Source organism: Melopsittacus undulatus, chromosome 8 (genome assembly GCF_012275295.1).
Source record: "Melopsittacus undulatus isolate bMelUnd1 chromosome 8, bMelUnd1.mat.Z, whole genome shotgun sequence".
NCBI classification, from domain to species: Eukaryota; Metazoa; Chordata; class Aves; order Psittaciformes; family Psittaculidae; genus Melopsittacus; species Melopsittacus undulatus.
Window position 1 is genome coordinate 54,260,537 of NC_047534.1, and position 17,988 is coordinate 54,278,524.

The following is a 17,988-nucleotide window of genomic DNA, read 5'->3' on the forward strand; positions in this document are numbered from 1 at the left end:
TCCAAGTAGGAAGGGGCCTTTGGAGGTCTCTAGTACATACCCTGCTCAGAGCATGGCTAACTTCAAACCTGGAACCAATTGCTCAGCACCTTTTCCAGTCAAATTCTCATACCTGCAGCAATGGAAATTGCACCAAACTGTGCCAATCAGGGCCAGCACACAGCACTACCTGCTCCTTGTTAACAGCTCCTGTTGTCAGCAGTTTTTTCTTCTGCCCAGCAAGAACTGCTCTTGTTGCAACCTGTGCCTGCTGCCTCTTGTCCTGTTGCTGCACACCCCTGCACAGGCTCTAACACTTCCATCCCTATAATGACCATCCCCTTTAAGAGGGGGGTCTGAGTCTGCAGTTAGTTCCCCCACACCCAAAGCCTTCTCTCCTCCAGGCTGAACAAGCCTGTTCCACACTCCCTCGCCTGTGAGCTCCAGCTTCCAAATACCTTCATGGTCCTCCACTGGACTACCTCCACCTTATCAGCTTCTCTTCTGCAGCCTCCAAACCAGACATGCTCCAATATGGACCATTCCCTGATGGTGATTGCAAAGGAGAGCTGAAATGAAGTATCAAACACCCCACTACTGTCCTTTGAAATCTTCATAGTTTTTCATTACCAGTGGTCAAAACCAAAACTCATCAATCTAAATCTACAAAAGCTGAGAAATTAAAATAATTTTGGCCAGTCCTAATTATTTAGCAACTACATTTTCAAGCCTTATGGCCCATCCTTCTCTCTGCCTACGAGAGGAAATGGCTTTTGCTCCATGCTTAGGAACTGTTCATCCAGAATTTACAGGCTCCAAGGAGAAAGTGTATGACAGTTCAAAATGCCTTTGAGAGTGTTGTAGTATCTCCTTCATATTGAAACCACAAGGGTTTCAGCCTGGCAGTGCCCAAGCTACAGCAGAAGGATGTGGCCATTTTTCCTTAAGAAGTGTGTCCCAAAGCCATGCATTGCCTTCTCCAACTGCCACTCACAAATCAATACAGAGCTTACTACTTCCATGTGGGAACATGTAGGCTGGGACAGGCTCGATAACAGAAAGTAATAAATCCTTTAGTGTGCTAGAAAAGGACTTGAGCAAAAGTGAATTAGGTCAAAGGAGTGAATTGTTAACCCTTCCCTTAAAAAGAGGATTCACTTGGCTACAGGGAAGAAGTGGGGCTGTTCACCCAAAGGATCCAACTGGAGTTTTTAGATACATGCCACTTAGACTGATTCAGGGATATTTTGTCATTCCACAGCACCAAAACAGGGAAGAGGGACTCTCTAGTGTTACATCTTCACCCAGTGCCAGAGAGGAAACTCCCTTTAGCTTAACAACTGATCCAGGGATGCGAAAAACCACCGTATGGGAAGAAAACCTCAGGCACTGAAGGACTCTTTGAACTAATGGAAAAAGCCAGAACAACAATCTGGAGTTTGAAACACCAATTTCAAACTGGAGATAGACACCTCTTTAGAAGCTATGTATTCATCAGAAGAAACAACTGATGCAAGCACCAGTCTTTCTATTTTTTAATATTTCCCAATTAATAGCAATATGTCTGCAAAACTCAGGGTAGCACAACAGTGAGCACGTTCCAGAGCCACAGCCTTCCTAAAAACTGACTCTTTAATTACAGAGAAAGGATTCAATTTACTTCTACACAGATGCTCCTGAAGCTGACAACTGCCCTGGCATTAGGATGAGAAGAGGAAGGAATACCCTTACACCCTCAGATTTCCATGCAGAAACCAAAACCAGTAGCAGAAACATTGCAAAATGAGTGCATTTCTTCACACTTCATGGGAAAGAAAGGGAAGGAGAAAGAGAGAAAATAAGCACTGTTGGTACACTAAGTGATCATTTATCTTTGTTCCCTTTGTGAATGCAATTGCTCTTCTGAACTTGGCACATTACCTGTAACATTTGAGGACTTTGCTGCCTTAGCAAAGTCTCTCTCCTGAGTTCATTCCATTCACAGATTGCTGCTGAACAAAGGAGACTGTCCTTTTTATTTCTGTCACCTGAGGAAGCTCATGGGATAATAGGTACAGAGCCCCTAACCCCTTAAAAAAGCTTTTGTAAGTAACTTCCACCCTCCACTTTGGAAATACTGTAGTTGCGTTCTGATATTGCCATGAAGGTATCTGCATCTAAGCTCAGTTCATCTATATCACAAGAACCACAGGGAGAAAGGCTTTATCTGTGCCTCTCTTTCCAGCATGGCAAAAAGGGGTTGACCATGTTTTGCCTTAGAGAAACTCCATTCCCCACACAGGCACCCCTGAGGACAGAGCAGCTCCTTTACACTCCTGTCACCTTGGCTGAAGGAACTGGGGTTGTTAAGCCTGGAGAAAAGGAGACTCAAGGGAGACCATATTGTTCTCTACAACTACCTGAAAGGAGGTTGTTTTGAGGTGGTCTCGGTCTCTTCTCCCAGGTAACAAACAATAGGACAAGAAACGGCTTCAAGATGCACAAGAGAAGGTTTAGATTGGATATTAGGTAAAATTTCTTCACTGAAAGGGTTGTCAAGCATTGCAACAAGCTGCCCAGGGAATTACTGGAATCACCAGCCCTGGAGGTATTTAAAAGACATGTAAACGTGGCACTGGGTGACATGGTTTAGAGGTGGGCTTCACAGCACTAGGTTAACTGTTGGACTTGATGACCTTAAAGGTCTTTTCCAACATAAATGATTCTATGATTCCATGATCCAATGTTTCTATGCATTTACTGTTTTTTATTTTCCCAGCCATTCCCTGGGAGATGGTTTCTCATCAGAGGGAAGCAGTGCTGGGAAAAGATGGCTGGTTTATTGTTTAAAGAGCTCTGCAAGCAGAGCCCTAACTCTCAGCTGGCATGAGCAGTTGTGATTGAAGGCAAGAGAGCTGCCGTTACTTACATCAGCCAGGCTCTAGGCCATGAGCATCTGAATTCTGCCCTGTTATCCCAGCTGCCTGGACCCAAAGAGAAGAAAAATATTATTATCCTCAATATGCATTAAAGTATTTCTTTTCCCAGTGCATTCTCCTCTCTCCCCTGGGAAGTCACTGAGTATTTAAATTTCACTGACAATAGCAGAGGATGCCTGCGCTCAGTTGCTGGCTCTCTGGGACAAGCCACATTCCCTCTCCATAGACTGGATCCTTCCCTTGTGAAATAAGGATGCATCTTGTAGCATGAGACATGTTGAATCTTCCCAAGGAAAAGGCTGGAACACCCCTGGGCATCGTTACTGCTGCTGCTCCTACTAAGAACAGTCCCAGTCCACTGCACCCTGCCCATCTGCTCTATTCAACCTGGTGCATGGATTCACCAGGTCAGACACATGCCACTGGCTGTCTCATATACACAAAACTAGAAAGAAAAGTGGATCTACTGCATTTATTTCAAAATACTTTTATTCCTAGACACTAAAGGCAAGTACTCCCTTCAGGTTTAAATTAATGAGAGGAGCTGGTACTAGCTGAAATAAGATCAAGAAATGTAGGAAATCCTTTGATGTTGCAAAGCAGACTAAGTATTGCTGTTTATCTGAGTATTTGGTAAATTACATTTCATAAGAAAGGATGTGCTTTAGTCAAGGCGACTTTTGCAGAGGCAGATGGGGTTTGTTTCATTTTCCTTTGCCTTTGTGTTTCAAAACTTATGCTAGTTTTCTTTTCATTGTAATTGTTTGCAGGAAAGCTAGTTGGAGCCATTTGGAGAAAGGCACTTTAAAGGAATCTCAGGGAATGAGAAAGTTTATCTTATACCTCTAAGCCATAATTTTACAGAGGAAGATGGGGCACTCACAGTGCTGGTCTGGAGTCAAGAGAATGCAGGTTAAAAAGAACCCTCTGCACACAAGCAAATCATAGAATGGTTTGGGTTAGGAGGGACCTTAAAGCTCATCCAGTTCCTACTAGATCAGGGTGCTCAAAGCCCCATCCTAAATACTGGATATCTGTGTCAGCTGTGACAATATTTCCACAGGACTGTGACAGGTGTAGGAAAAACTGCTCTGGTCACAAATGAGGACCATATACTGGTCTTTCAGAAGATCAATTTTAAGCCCATTTTTATACTATGCTTTACAGGTCACACTGAAGAAAAATCTTGTCTGGTTTCAGAAAGAAAAATTAAATAGATCCCAGAGACAGGCCCCTTAGACTGTTATTTTTACTGTGGATCAAAACTAAATAGATTCGACAACTGTAACTGAGATAAAGAAGATGAGTTTGCCCATGTTAACTGTTGGGCACTAAGGAGCTTCTGGGCATGGCTAAGGAGCCATGGGTTAAAGCACTGGGCAGGCTGCACTGTGCTTTAACCCATATTGCTTCTCTAGTTAGGTTTGGTTTGGAGGTCACCTTAAAATAGGGCAGAAAACACTGCATTTGAAAACGTTTTGGTGCCCACTGTCACTGTGGTGGTTTTAATGTGATCACCTGGTGTGCGGTGAGCACTTCTCTGCTAAGCGGATGTGGTAGATAGCACAACTCCGAAATACAAGCAGTACAACAAGCTTTCAAAATTGTCTAACTCTATAGCGAGCCCACCGGCTGTTTATTGCAGCATGTCAAGTTTCATCTCTCCAGGAGACAGAATTTCCCTCCTCACAAAGGAAAAACAGAACAAACATTCATCTAAGAAGAGAGAAGACAACACACACAGAGAATTAAAGACAAATATAATTTCCCAGCACTTTCTGCTACGGCTCAGGTACCTGTGAAGCTCAGGTGCAGGGATTTGAGGAAATGGCTTGTGAAAATGGGGGCTTTGGTACAGGAGGGCATGGGGGATATTTCTTCTCCTGGCTTCCAGCTGCCAGTAAGCCTGTTGTGCAGACTGACCTCATGAGTGAGCAGATCAGGGGATTCATGTGATTGATAGAACATCACCTCCTTCCCCTCCCAGCCCAGAAAGAAGGACTGCAGGCACACCACTGTGGAAGGGGAGTCTGTGCCCAAAGCTCTCAGAGACCCAGTTACTGCCTTTGAGCCAGTGAGTCTCAGGATCCAACCAGTTGCCTCCAGACAGGACTTTTCATGAACTCATGACCCTTGTTCATATCCTTCTCCCAAATTCCTTCAGTGGGAAGCATACACACCTCCAAAGCAGACAGGTAATATTGACTTCAGTGCCAATCCCAGTTACACTGACATAAACAAACAAGAACTATGCTCAAGTTTTCCTGCATGCAAACGAAGAGTTCATCTTCCAGCTGGAGAGGCATGTCAAGAGCCATGTAGGAGATGGATGTTTACATGGCCTTAAAAGTCCAGGGGGGTAGCCTCACCTGAGCTCTATTTTGCAAGATCAAAGCTGGATCAAATTTAAGAACATTCATATTATATATATATATATATATATGCATTTTAATACATCTATATATTAAAATACGTATATATATCATCTGAATTTGTCTGTACTTTGTATTAGCAATAATTCAGATTAATAGCACCTCATTGTCTTCTTAAATTTAGCCATCTGCCTGCACTCGCCATGTCTTTGCTTGTGAAAGCAAGAACAAGCTGTCAGCCCGTTTCAACCTTCCTGCCTGCATTATTTCCACCCCAAACCACTAGAAGGCACAATACCCCAAAGAATAACCTCAAATCAGCAGTCTGAACCCGCAAGATGCAAAGACCACTCAATGGGGCTTGAGGGGGTGCAATGATCAGAAGAGTGGCTGATCTCTCACCCTGGATCAGCCCCTGGGAGTTTAGCATGTCTTGACTTTCATGTCATGAGCCTTCGAAGGAGCTGCTTGGGAAGGATTTCCTCCACTCCTTCCTTCTCAAGATATTGGCTAAAATCCTTTCTGAGACACACTGAAGGACACAACTGACCGCACTGGGCACCAAATGCACACATACACATAGTGCTTTTGTGACCCTAACATGGATCAGCAGCATTTCAATGTCCATATCACTGCCCATGTATAAAGCAATACAGGAAACCTATATTCAGTCAGCAATGAAATTAATCTCCAGAGCAGAGAGGAACTATACTCCCTCTAACTTCAATCCAGTTAACTACAAAAAGAATATTTTCTACTCTGTATGCATTGTCCAAATATTCCTGTTCTCTCTCTTTCCCTTGTGGATGACACTTCCCCCCCTAAATTAATTAACTTTCATTGGCTAAATCAATATTTCTCTCAATAAGCACAAAAAAAGAGCTAAAAATGTATACTGTGCAGAAAATGCAGTACAAATGTATTGAATTGCTGAAAGACAATGATTTGTCCAGAGTCTGTCTGTGGTCAGTTAAAAGTCCCTAAATATGATTTTGAGAATTGTTTTACTGTGTTAATAAAAAGAGAATCACTGAAACCCCCACAAAGATACATATTTAAGTTATTTTCTCCATTTTTCCCAGTTGCTGAAGGTTAGAGTTAAGTCTTATTGGCTAATAAAAGATTTTCTAGGACTCTTTAGGTACACATCACAGATCAGCTACCCAGATGATTATGGCCAAATGAGACATCTCTGAAACAGACTGGCTGTAGGTACAACTAATGTATTTCGTATTATATGTAAGTAATGCAAAAACCATCTAAAGTTGTTCTCCATTCAGATGTAAACAAAACTTACCCCTCTGCAAAGTCAGGCTGAGGTGACATATACTGAAACAGGACGTGGAGTCTCTAACAAGCCAAAGCCTTACCTATGCCTGAAGAAGGAACAGAGCATAAAGAAAACTGGATGCAGAGTGGGGAGCAACACAAGAGGGGAATTGTCCCTCAGTGCCCCTCACTGGGGACAGTGTTCAGTTTTCCCCACAGAAAGCTCCTCTTGGAGTTCACCAGCCCATGGAACAGCCAGCAAGGCTGCTCGGTCGTTTTCTTCCACATTTTGGGCACAAAAGCACTTCTCTTATAAGAGCTTTCCACTCAGAGAAGCACACAGTGCTTTCCAGCTCTGTGGAGAATGTAAAAGCATAAATGTCTTTTCTTTCGTCATTGTTCCAGCCCTTCATAGCCTTAAAGGAGAGACTTCATTTCACACAGACTTCATTTCATTTTACAAAACCTTGCCTGGTCTCAAAAGCAAAATAGCACCAATAAATGACCTTTGAAGGTCCCTTCCAACCCAAACCATTCTACAATTCTATGAGTATTATTCAAAATAACACCCAACCTCTATAGAAACCCAGCTGCATAAGCTACATGAAATCACAGACACATTTATCTGCCTTACTCATGTGTTGTTGGAACAGTCCTTACAAATTCCCACTAAAATGCGTAAAACCAGGAAGGGAATCTTGTATTAAAGAACACAGGTGTATATGACATGTTCTGTAATACTTAGGTGATCCACACTGTAGGGCTATCTCTAACAGGAATTTTCCAGTATTGTATATAGAAGGAGGCAGAATTCCTAGTTTGTACTGGGGTGAGAAGCACACTTCAGGACAGACTGTGTGTGTCCCCTTGGCACTAAGAGCCTGATTCTGCCTGGCATGATCATTGCTGGTGTCCAGGAGGAACACCCTACCTTCTGCACAACCTAGGAAGTCTCATGCAGCAGGAAGCAGAAACACAGGCCCTTTGGCATATGATTTCCCACTGTGGAGGATCAAAAGCCTCCATGGCACATAGCGTCAGCAACCTTTGCCCTGGCAGCAGAGAGCCCCGACCCAGGCAGATTGCAGCCCCATGCTTTGGCAGCAGCCTTCTGCCACCAAGGGCTCTTTCAGACACAGCCTGTATGTTTGGCATATTTTGTCTCTCAAGTCCTTACTCAGATGTTTCCCCCTTGGAGATATTCTTGCAATGCTATGTGACCCTTACAAGTACGTGTGGTATAGCATTTTTGGCAGAATGTTACTGGCAGACTGGTCCACTGCCTAGCTCCATCCTCAGGAGCTCCCCTGACCTCCAAGGCATGATGAGGACTGTGCTGTGATGAGGACTGATAGCTTTCTGACTCAGCCTGTACATTTCTGGGCAGGCCACATGCCTGTACTGCATTATACAGGGCTGCCAATCTCACACACACCACATCTGTCTCTGCTATCTTCTGTCTCTGAGGGATTTATTCCTCCCCTTCACTGGTACAGTGGCCCCTCTGAATGAGTCTGCATATCATTTAATTTATGCAAAACTCAATCATCAACTTGGCTCTGGGGAGTCTTATCCAAAGGGGAAACTCTTGTCATTTCTTTCAGAAACAGTGCATAACATTACCTTTACAGCACTTTCTGATAATGACAAGCTCTAGTGCCACCAAGCTCCATCAGCTCCCATTAAAAATGATGACCATTTGTGCAAGCTCCAGGTATCACAGGCTCTGTCCCCATATCACCCTGCCCATCTTTACTGTAGTTCTTGCAACCTCCTCAGGCTGACAAATCTGCTGCTGCTCAGTTACTGCTATTTTTTATGCTCTCATTTCACTCCAGCACATTTGCTGCTACTCTGTTGTAATCATGGGGGTTAGGACAGGGGTGAACTCAGTTCCTTTGCTGGATGTGTTTACTGATGTACTTTTTGAAATCTACTGCCAATGTGGAAGTTTTACTCCCTCTAAGCTTTTAAGCAGAGCTATGACAGCAACACACCTTTCAAGGTCTCACAGAGTCCCTGTATAAATGGGGTGGGATTTACTGAGCCACACTGCACATGTTAGTAACCTAAGAGCCAATTAGTAATCTAAGAAGAGCCAAAGTAACAAACAACTCCTGTGTTCACCCATGCCATGACTCTCACATTTTTGCATCTCTCCATTCTCTGGCTTTCCCTACCCAACTGAGAAGCAGTAGGAAACCAGAATTTTGCTTTCTTCTGTCTAGAACCTTAGTCTTACACTAATTCCAAACTTAAGCAGCTGATATTTACTTCAAACTAAATAAATGTTATTTACCCTGTTCCACCATATGTTGGTGAAACACTGAAAAATCCACAGGAAGATGAAGTCCTCCTTGCTCCCTGTCTGAAACCCTAATGTGAATCATAAACCCAGTGTAAAACATCTGTAAAACAAAATTACTTGTTCCTTTGAGTATGATTCTTCATACCCGACCCATGCCTTTCCCTAATATTTGTTTTTTTAAATGCTAAAGGTTAATGCACATAATCTAAATTCCTAGGAAAACAGCACTTGGGTAACCACCATATGCAAAAAGATCAAGGTCTCAGTCAAAACTGGTCCCTGCTGTAGGTCAAAGAAGTCTTCAGTGGGAAACCATTCTCCTTATTGCTTCTTTTCTAAAACCTGATCTCTACTGGACCAAAATGTACCAGCATGAACAGTATCTATGTGAAAAATAAAGAGTATATATCCAGTTCTATACAGCATTGTCCATAGTCTAACATCAGGTAAAGAAAACGAAAGAAAATGTATATTTCATGATGTCACCTTTCTGAAACCTTCACCTGACATATATGAAACTTAATGAAAGCAATCCAGTCTACACCAATACTGATACAAAGCCATGCTCTCCTGTTCCCCTTTCTAAATTATAGACCATGAAAGAATTTGAAAGCACCTGCTACCCTTAGAGCTTCCTTTCTAAGACCATAGCAAACCAAACCAAACCCAAAACAGCTTTTGCTCTACCAGAACCATGCAACCTTTGCCATACCCATCCTTAAAATGACAGCAGACCTTTCCTCTCCTCTTCTTCTCCTTCTCGTTTCCTCTTCCTCTTCCCTCCAACCGAAAGGGCAATTCAGTATTTGTTTCTAGAACACCTCTTGTTCTAAGTTTAGCAGAATCAGAAAAAAACCCTACTCTCCTGACTGATTCCTGCTTGTATAAATCCCACTCTTCTACCCGGGTCCCTGGGCACAACAGAAGCTATGGAGGATCACCCTCCTGAGCGCTTTCTTCCAGAAGCCATGCTCTAGCTGTCCTTGTGCTAGCAGAAAGCCATACCCAGTTAAGCAGTCTATGCACTGAAACTAATCTGAGATTGCTTTATCCTACCATTCTTCTTACTAACCCCAAGGGCTGTAACGTAATCAGTAGCAAACTGCACACCTCATTGCCTTCTTTCTAAATCTCTAGCAAAAAACACATCCAGGTAAGGAGTGTCTACAAACAAAAATATTATATAAATGCATTTGCTTCTACAAGGACTGTTCTTCCTCCAAACGATACCATACAGGGATGAAAACTGCTCTGCACATCCCTTCATTTTAAAAACCTGATTTCTAGTTACCTAGAAAACCACATCCACAATAGTAATAGCTCTATCTAAAACAATGATTTGATCTTATTTGGCCATACAAGACTCTATAGAAAACAATCTCATCTGCTTTCATACTAACCTCAAAAGGAAAATCTATTGGCTTGGCAATATCTCTACAAAGGCATACAACAAAAGTTGACACTCCTTCCTCATGTTTGCCTTCCTGCAGGGGTAATTCTACCCTTCACCCTTAACTTCAACTATACCATAATAACCAGTCTCTGAATCAAGAGCTAGAAAACATGGGAAAATAGCCCTTCTCATTGCAATTCTGAAGACTAAATGCATAACTATAAACAAATATTTATATATATTTATATATATTTATATATATTTATATATATTTATATATATGGATAATTGCATATGGAGATACATACAGATATATATACTGCATGGAAAAAAATCCTTCTTTTAGAAATCCCATTCCTAACCCTTAACACTAAGTAAATGAGGCCTAAATGACCAACGCTATATGAGAATTTACTTCCTTTAAAGCCATTTTCTCTTACAAATGCGACTTCCCAGTTTAGCTTTTAGGGTCACAAAAAAAATATTGCAGATTTTAGTGTCCAGTTACTCTCTTTGAAAGACCCATCATTATGATGGACACATCTGCAACCCTAGAAAAATCCTGTCTCTCCCCATTGCTCTGTGCACCATGACATACTCAGAAGAAAACTAATCTCTTCATTCCTTCCCTTCTGAAATCCTAGATTTACCATGCCTTATCTGAATTATCTTGATGATCTATTTTCCATTACAACACTAAGCTTGAAAGATTTCCCCTTACATGTATTCAGGCTTATTTTAGGTTGCCAGACCTATATGACACAGTGGGAACCCAGCTTGAACTCAGAGCAAGCTATGCCAGCCAAGTGCTACCTCCACCAAAACTGTCCCAAAGCTTCTCCTTTAATCCTTCTCTCAGTATTCTCCATCCTTTCTCACATGCTGTGAATAAGATGAAACAGCTTTTAACTCTGCCTTACATTTCTAAAACTTCATAATTAATACCATTACAGTTTCTGCTAGTACATTAAACATGAGCACAGCATCTCATCTGAAACCTGCCCAGTGCAGTTTGGCTCAGATACCTGATGAAAACTGGGAACTCATACACAGTGTTTGCCATTGGGAGGAGACAGATAAGAGGCCCTCCTAGGAAAGCACACACACAGGCACCAGGGAAATTTTAAGCAGTCAGAAGATATTAGAGGTTTTCAAAGTGTAGAAATACTGTTTCTATTAATACAGGTCTTTGATTTACATACGGCATGTGAGATTAAGGAAAATTAGTTTCCCACATTAGTTTCAAGGCCTTTGTGACTATAAAAAACATGGGAATTCATGTTGCACGTAAGTAATTTCTGGTATTCAAATTTCTTGGCAACTCCTAAAATGCTTTTAATAATCAAGACTTTTATGTGCTTGGGTTTTTTTCCTCTTCTCCAGAGAGGGCTGAAAGGCCCTGACAGATCTCATTCTCTGTTCTTTTCCTCCCAATTCATTGGATTTAAAACCCCCACCAACAAAACAAAAGAACAAACCTGAACTCTTCACAAAACTATTTCATTTTCTTCAGGAGTGCAGTCTGGCTGCAATCACTCTTGCATGCTCAGTGAATCAGGTGTCAAGCGTGCGTCTCAGGATCTGGTCTCCATATACACATTAATCTTTAAAGCTTCCTATCCCACCCTGGCAAATCCTGTTTGCCAGTCTCAGACAGGAGCAAAGCTTATGGTAAAGGTTTAAATATCTTTCCCCAGACTAGCAAAAAAGACAAGTGAGAGTTCCCATCTAGCTGAATAAGAACCTATTGCACCACGAGTCCCTGTCTTGTGCTGATGTCTAAGGAGCACAGGGCTCTATCCTGAGCTTTTCTCATGGTTCACAACTCCTGGATGGCTGTGAGGGGGGTTCACTGCTACCCCATTTTTGTAGTGGGGAATAGTTCTACCCTCTCTCTCCTTTATCCAGCTGTTTATATTCATTATGTTTGTAGCAATACGGTGTTTGGAGGCTTTTTATCCCTTGGGAAACATTGAAACTGAACAATTTCAAAGGCTACTTTCGGCAGACAGACTGTCCCATCCAGGGAGACATTTTGGATGAGAAGCCAGGCTAAAAGCGCAGGAAGAGGTTTGCTATGGATTCATATAAAACTTGAAAGCAGAGTTAAGAGAGTCTGACTTCAAGACCCTCCTTTCGATGTTCAAAGTTGGGCCTAGTCTCACAGCACCAAGCCCCAAACCATGGATCTTAACAATCACAAATGTAGGCAAGTCAAGTTTACATGTGGGACCTCTTCTGTTTAGGAATAGGCTGTTTTCTGTATCCTACTTCATTGAAGCTTGATGGAAACCAGGCACAAAACAGTTACACTTAACTGAAGACTAAGCAAAAAAGCAGGCCAGTGTATTGACTATCTAGTCAAGTCATATATGAATATTAAATGTGTTTTCCCTCTTTAGCCCTCTTATTTTCACATGGGTCTTGCCAAGGGGCATTGTGTATTGGATATGCAGATACATTTCAATTCTACAATGGTTTTGTAGTTGAAGTCATGCATAACAGGATGGAAAACAGAGCACACTTTACTGAAATAAGACCCTGTGAGCATTGAGGAGTTATTTTTAATATTCCTAACACATGAAGCCTATGCTACAAGGCATTTATGTAACTCTTCTTTGTTTAGTACCACCTCCATCAGAACATAAGTATTTGCAGCTCTCTGGAAGCAGCTCTCTTGCAAAAGCATAAGCTACCTTGAACACGTTATGAAATCTGTAAAAGCTTCCCAGCTGTTTGAAGAAAGAATCAAGTGATTTGACATCAACTGAAACAAATTAAAGGAATGCCTCAATGTAAATGACTTCTTTTTAGCAGAAATGGAATCCTTCAGCCCCTTGTCAATAAGTTGTTTGGCTTTCATTACAGCTGCCTGTGCTGCAAGGTATTGTCTGCAACTAGTAAACCTTAGACAGAATGGCTCCATTTATTTTTCCTTATATTAGCAGGTAGACAGAAATAATTCTTGTATCTCATCAATGCAATGTAACAAATACTAAGCAGGGTGCTATGTAACACAGAAAGATTCCCTCAAAGACAGGGAGCCTGCTTGTTTGGTGCTGTGTACCACTGCCAGTACTGGTGACCTCATGGTCTGTTGAGTTTCTGAGGAGCTTACAACCAGACTGTGACGGGCTGTGCAAAACTGTATTGCAGATACCACATTAGCACTTATCCTTTGGTTCAATTTGATAAATTGAACATTTAAAGTTACGATGCAACCTGACAGTCTCTCACAGCCCATCATCCTCTCAGCATGCAAGGCAAAGGCAGGAGTGCCCACATACCTGTTTTATGGATGGGGAAATGAGATGTAAAAACATTTCATCCAAGAAACAGAGGCGTGAAGAAGTGAAACACTTTAGGCAGCACCTACTTATCTCTTACTTTCAAGCTCTTTATGAGAGGCTGGTTTTACACACACTGAAATCAACACCAATTTACACCAAATACCTCATGGCATTCATTTATGTATAAACTATCACATTAGGAGGTGCTCAGCAGCACCCCAGCTCTGCTCTCATGACAATCGATGGACTTTGCTGCTGACAGCAATCACCTCTGCTGACTCCTCTGGAAATTCTCCTTGTCAGGCAATGACAGATAAAGCCTCCCCTGCCTGATGGTCTCCAGATCAGATTATCACAGAGGGAATTTCACAATCACACTGGATTCCAACTTTTTTTTCTCCTCCTCATTCTGGCTAAGAATTCAATTTTCTTTTATATGAAAAAATATTGCCAGCATAGCTTTCTCATCTAAGCTGAAGGTAACTCCACTTAGATTGGCTTTGCTAGAAGCCTTTCTCCTAAATGCAGTGCTCTTGCAATGAACTTGGCAGCTTTTTTCCCAGTTGAAGAATGCCCTCCATTTTCACTGGCTTGTCATGATCAGACCTTAATACTGCCGACTGATTTCCTCTGTGATTTTTTTCCATGCTAGTCAAGAAGGTGGCAATTTTAATAACACAGTTCCTAGATGTAATGTTATTCACAGGTCTGCATCAGCTTCTATGGCTGCACTCCTGAAATTACCCACTTTGGCTATACCTATTAATTTCCCATGAAGTTTAAGAGTTCTCTGTATGTTATATCCCTAACATCACATTGCTTTTCTAAGCAGTTTCTACTCCAGTTTATGTCAAAATTCAAACAAAATGTTTCTTGAGATGTATTTTAGCTTTCAGCTATTTCATGTTGGGGTTGTGGGCAGGCAGCATGAACACAGAGAGGCGGTGTTCACTTGTAAGTAGAATCAAGGTTACTTATGAGATTTAAGAGGTAAAAGGAAATGTTTTCATGAGACTGATCTGAATTTTGATTCTCTAATAAAAGCAGGAACAGGAGACAAAAGTGGTTTGATTTGATTTATACTCCCTGAACTATGCTGCAAATGTAGCCCTCCTTTTCTGCTATCAAACCAGTTCCAATTTATTCCCATGTGTTATTTATGCAGATGCATTTACTGAATAGTTTAGCAAGTGATTTTCAAATTGGCCTTGCTGCTTGGAGTTATTTTACATAACTTGATCAACAACTACTGGCTTATTAACCTGTTTAGTGTACATACTGCAAGGAGGAAAATCACTTAAACCACACACTATTATTTCTGTTCCATCAAGGCCTCACAGAAGACATTGTACTGTCACATGGAAACTGAAGAGCAAACACTGAAGTCCCACAAAGGTAATTCCTAAGAATATTCAAGGAGTCATAGCCAAGTTGGTGAGAATTGTCATAGTTACCCATGCACAGCAGATCTATATTATGAGATAAGAAAGAAGAGTGTGACATCAAACTCAGGAGTAATGGAGCTAGACAGTGTAAAGGAGCAGACTGTTCCTCTCAACAGCTCAGCATCTCAGTGTGCAAAAATGAGAATGAGGACATGTAGGACAAGCTGATTTTTGAAGGTGGGTCCCAAGTAGCATGGAAGGCCAAGCCCTTCTCAGCATATTCCATGACTGAACACACAGTCGTGGAGGCTTGGCAGTAACACACTGCTAAAGCCCAGAAGGTGAATGGCCCCATCCAGCCTCAGATCAAGAGTGAGCAGAGACCACTTTACAGGGCACTTCTAACCCCAAGACAGCCCAATAGAGAGCTCCTGAGAGGAAAAGCATAACACTTCTGAATGCTGTTAACCTAAGGACACTATTTTAATTACCCAAATTGTAAGAAATACAGAAGGCAAACTACTACAGAGGTGACTCTAAAAGATATCAGCTTATGACTCTGAAATATACCGTAAGGAACATTACCATAATAAGCTCTGAGGAGATACAATGAAAACTATTACAGCTCCAGGAAAGACACATAAAGATGAGCATAACAATTACCTGCCTGACAGAGAAAAGGGAAGAAAGGTACATAATTTAGAGCACTGCTGTTACTGGTTTTAAGACAGATAGATAATGAAAAGTGTTGCAGTTACCTAGTTCTGGCAGAGATATAATGGCAATCATTAGTTACCTATCTGTAAGGAGGACATGCAATGTGTAGTATTATTGTTACCTGTCCCTAAAAAAGAGCAAGAACAAGGGGGAGAGAGATAAGATGAGAAACCTGGATTGTTACCTGGCTCTGGAAGGCAGATTAAAGAAAGATTTGCTGCTGCCCATAGCTACTAACTCATGGAGGAGAAGGCAGGGGAGAATGGAAAGTGGTGTGAGTTATACCCTGGTTATCTGGTACAAGGCCAGATTTCCAGCTGGCCGCAGCTGACAAAGCTTGTTCACGTTTGCTTTTGCAACGTCAATGTTGGGTTTGTGCAAAAGGAGAGGACAGAGGAAATGGGGGCTGCCCTGTGACACACAAGAAGCACAGTCCTCCTAGAGCCAATATGGACCATGCCAGGTGTCCCACTACAGACCCCTCCCTTGGCTCCCCAGTCACAGCAACCTCCATTTCCCCATGTACTCCCAGGAACAGGCAGGAGAAGGGCTGTAAAGAATGGAAACATGTTTTTTTGAGAGCTCTGGAACACAGGATGTAGGGAGGTAATATATTTACATTTGTGCAGAGAAAAATACGCATGGAGCTTGCTGTAGCCTTCAGTGTCTATCCCTTCCCTGGAGGAGTGATGTCTGCTTGCCTAACCACCCTACCTTTAGACCAAAGGGACAACTGAAAAGAAAAACCCAGCAAAACAACAACAACAACAAAACCCTTTCAAAACCCCCCAATAAATAAATCTGGGAGCAGAAGAGAGTAACAGCATCTAAACAGGTGGGTTAGTTAATAAAGACTGCAAGAATGAAGAAAAACTGTGTCATAAGAAATAATAATGGCACAGGTACTATGTGGCCTACCTCTCTAATTCTTCAGCACTCCACTACATTGTTCTCAAACTTCAGATTTCAAATTTCTCTTCCTAGGGTATAGTATAGACAGAGCTTGAGACAAGGTCCAGTGAAGTCTGCTTCATTTTAGCTCACTCAGTTTTCTGTCATTAAGGAATACATGAGAAACGCCACTTGATTCAAATTAATCCTTTTATTCCTGTTTTGACTGCTAATTGCTATCCATCAGGTACGTGTGAAGATCAGCTGAAACAATTGAGTCTTGTAGTGATTAATTTGTAATACTCCAAGAAAAGACAGTCCAGAAACCCCACTGTTCTTCACAAACTACACTGCTGCTCTATCAAATCAGTTCTACAACAGACTTGCTCCGGAGGCAGAGGGAAACATAGGCAACAAGAAAAGCAAAGAAGAGAGAACTGCATGGGAAAGCAACACTTGTCTATTTAGCCTGCATTTGGAGCAGAGCAGACACAAACCAGGACTGTGTTGCTTTCTGTACCTCCAACATAGACACACTTCACTGAGCAGGGGAAAAGCCCCTTGTGATGAAAACCATTTGCCTCTGTTTTAGAGGACAGCTGGATGAAAGAAATCAGATTCATTTGCAGATTACCTCAGTTTTCACTCAAAAGTCAGAACTAAAAAGGATTTTTCTTTTAATACATTTTTATTTGAGTCCTAACATTGATGTGATCTGGAAAGGATGACTTGCTGAAACTGACTCTATCATGTCAAGTCTCTGATAGCAACTTCTCTTGGGGATGTTTTGAGAGTTAAGAGACCTGGAGACACTCAGATCCACAAACACCCACCTTGGACACGGAATTCCTCTCCTGAATGCTATTTAACACTCTTTGCCAGGCAGAAGTGCAGAGCCTCTGGCTTAAGCCATATCTAAGGCTGCTTCCCTCACCTGTATTTTGTGAGTCCCCACTGTTAATACCAGCTCTTTGGGGGTGTCAAAGTGGATCTAAGTTAAGTGGGTTGATGTAAACAGAAAACAGAGTCAGTGAAAAGCAACTTCAGTACAGCTCTTCACTGTTTGCCAGCTATCCCTGGCGTGATGACAGGATTTCTGGGCTGCAGAACAGCTGGATACATCAGCATTTGTCTTCTTCTCAAGACAGACTGATACAGATACACCTAAAGATTATGAGTTTCAGAATACCACGTTTCTCTTTCACTTTTATATTGGTATGTGCATCTGCAAAATATACATGGCCACTACTGAAATAAAATGATGGTGTTTAAATAATTCTCTTTCAACCATTTTTTGGGGCAGCTACTACTAAAATATTTTAACCACCACTAAATTTCAATTCTCTGCCAAGAGCTGAAAATAAAGATACATCAATTCTATTATGTTATGACACAGAATAATGTAAAACTATCTAACAAATGGGTAAGAAATGAATTCAAGAGAAATTTCCAAGCTTTCCATTTCT